Source organism: Pinus tabuliformis, chromosome X, assembly GCF_031772625.1.
Source record: "Pinus tabuliformis cultivar Carrire ecotype Pingquan chromosome X, CPIR1, whole genome shotgun sequence".
NCBI classification, from domain to species: Eukaryota; Viridiplantae; Streptophyta; class Pinopsida; order Pinales; family Pinaceae; genus Pinus; species Pinus tabuliformis.
Genome location: NC_142308.1, coordinates 711982317 through 711985654, shown reverse-complemented (window position 1 = coordinate 711985654; position 3338 = coordinate 711982317).

The following is a 3338-nucleotide window of genomic DNA, read 5'->3' as shown; positions in this document are numbered from 1 at the left end:
ATTACTTTAAAGAAGAGGAAACATAATGACGACCATCAAATCAAAGGACACATACATTGATAACAGTGTTCATCTAGTGTGGGTTACGTCTCTGGGTCCAGTGTGAAGAGTGGGGAGGCCTCTTTATTAAATGTTGCAAGATGATGATGATGTACATGGTATATTCTTTGTCATTACAAGGATAAAATCCCTCAACAAGAGTGACATGTCTCTCCATGAGACGTTCTCCTACAAGAACTCTCACTCATATGGGCCCTCCTTTAGCATGACAAGATATCTAATTCTCACATGAAGTGGCATACAAGTATCCTCCAACATAATGGTAAACAAGGATCTCAACATCAAAAACATCATCTTAGAAAATCAAAAGAAAGACATGGCATCACTGCATCATATACCTCCACTTCCGAGGATGACTTGAAAATGCACAACTCTACTGAAGGAATGGACTGCACCATTGAATTCTTGGTGTGAAATCATGTGAAATGACTGTAAACTCGACCCATTTCTGACTCTAGCAAAAGCTGGACCCTTGGGAATCTCAAAGATTCCCCAAAGATACCTTCTCATTTCTTCATTGGAATTTTGCTGCTCATGTGAGAAATATGACTTCACCACTGTGCTCCTTGCAAAAAACTGAGTAAAATGAGTATAAAGTTGGCATGGTTATGAAATTGTTAAAATTCGGCCCTTAGGGAATCTTTTAGATTCCTCATGATTCCATAAAGATCCCTCTCTGAAAGTTTACTGAAATTCCATTACTCAGATCATAAAACTGATCATTCCATCAGAATCCTGACGAAATTTTGGTTCGTTTGAGTATAAAGTTGGCATGATTATGCCACTATGAAAATTTGGCCCAAGAGAATCTTTTAGATTTCTTTCTACAAGTTGACAGAAGATCTGCTGCTCAAATGAGGAAACTGATTACACCATTAGATTCCTTGTAGAAAAATGAGTAGTTTGAGTATAAACTTGATATACTTCTGCCTCCATAAAAAGTCACCCTCTAAAGGAATCTTTTAGATTCCCTGCTTCAGGGTTCCACTGTCTCGATTTACGTTTCAGCTCAAGGTTCCGCCCCTCAGTATGTGTGCATTTTCCGTTGTTCCGGTGAATGGATGAATTTGTGTCTAAATTAAATTCTTGGGAAAAATTGTCCAAATTGGCTTTACTAATGAGTTGGTTGGCAAAGACAATTAAAGTAAATGATTGTTGGCAGGTTGGGTTCAAACCCCGCTGCCCCCTATATTAGTTGATAATTTGTTTTAACAAATGCCCCCTATATTTTGTATGCACATCCGTTGACCACAACCATTTAGGATTGGACTATTTACATATGGTTATAAACCTTAGCCCATTGATAAACCTTTTCACCCTAATTTCATATAACCTATATGACACAAATGGATTCTTTAGTGTTTTCTTTTTTGTTTTCAAATGGAATTTTATTATTAATTTGTTTTTTAAATATAAGCATTTATCCCACATGGTTGTGTTATAGCTGCCAAATCTTTTAATAGTCCGAATTAAAATTAAATGGTTTATATGGTTATAATCTTGGGTTATTATAACAGCCACTTTTGTTTTAATATATATATTTTTGGTTATATTATATATATATTTGGATGATAATTTTTTAATATTTTGTTTTTGTTTTTTGTGTGTAGGATTTAGGATGTCAATGTTGGAGTGCCATGTATCAATAACTGAGTGGCTAGTTTGCCACCATGTAAGTCTGTGGGTCCCACCTACTCATGGAGATGCTACGTGGCCCAATGTGGGCCCCACTTTTTGCGTGTCTTGTCCAACTTCAAACTGAAATAACTTTCTCATACGAACTTAGATTGAGGCACCATTTCTGTTGTCGAAAATCTCTCGCCAACTCTATGACTTGGTCCTAGTTTCATAAACTTGTGAACACTTTTATTTTTGAGCCTTTCCTGAGCCCTCTTTGACTTTTGAGCATTTCTGGAGCCACCTAGATCACCTGTTGCATTTCTTTGCTCTATTTCTCCTAGATTTCTAAACTCATGCACTCCTCTTGGGTTCATCCCATACACAATGTGGAGAGGAATTTGTCCAGTACTTTTGTTGGGAGTGACATTGTATGCATATTCGACTTGTGCTAAAATTTGATCCCACTATTTTGGGTGATCTCCAATCAAGTTGCGTAGAATATTTCCCAAACTTTTATGTTGGCATTGATGTCAACGATCTTTGGTGCTGGTGGCCATATGCATGAGTGATGAATGCATGTTTGGTGATGCTCTTGTTTAGTTGGCATTGATGTCATCATACTTATGACTAGACCTAGTAAAGATGATGTTGTGGCTGCTGAGTGGAGATGGACTATACATGATGTGTTGATTGGAGATGATGCTACTGTAAGAGGATGGTGAGCTGCTCATGGTGTGAGATGTTGCTGCTACAGGTGGTTGGAGTGTTGATCTCTTGGTGTTGCATATGTCTCTACTTGTCTTGGAGACATTGGTTTGTTGCTTAATGTGATGGTTTGAGGTTGATTGTGTTGGAGGTGCTTCCACTAGTGTTGGAGGTAGTTGTATGGCATGCTTCTAATGTTGTAGGACTTGAGGATGCTTCTATAGAGGATAAAGATGCTGCTACAACTATTTGATATATTAAGGTTGTTGCTTGAGGAGATGGAGGTGTTGGTCTTGGTCCTAAAGTTGGCAGAATAGGTCTAACATGTCTTAGACTTGTTCCTTGCCTATTCATTAGTTGCAGACCTATTGTATAGGCTTGGAGGAGTGTACAGGAGCAGAGGAAGATGATGGATCAGGTGGCAGAGGTTCTGGACTGAAGAACAAATGTTTTACTTCAGTTTTTGGCCTAGTTGTTGAGTATGGTGTTTGGATATAAGTGGCAGATTTGGAATGGACTTTCTGGGCAAATGAAGATGAACTTAAAAATTATGAGACATTTGTTTTGTGCAGAACAGACCCGATTATTTTCCCAATGAGCATTTTTTTGAAATTCGGTCCAGATTGGGAGAAAACGAAGGTTCTCTTCCTTGGACGCAGGCACAAAGGCTTGTGGGAGCGACTCTAGTCATTGGTGTAGTGTGTCATGAGAGCAACCAAGGACTTGGACGCTTGCACAGTGTGTCATGGGAGCGAATGAGCCTGTAGATGAGTTTTCTCTGTGTTTCTTGCACTTATTAAATGTTTTATTTGGTTTTTATGTTATATCTTGATCAGAAATTTTGAGTATGTGGTCGGAAATGGTCGCGGTGTTTTTGGAAGCAGATCAAGTTTGAAGATATTAAAGGGATAGTGGAATTAGTGCTTGATTTGGTCAAGATGCCTTCCTAAACC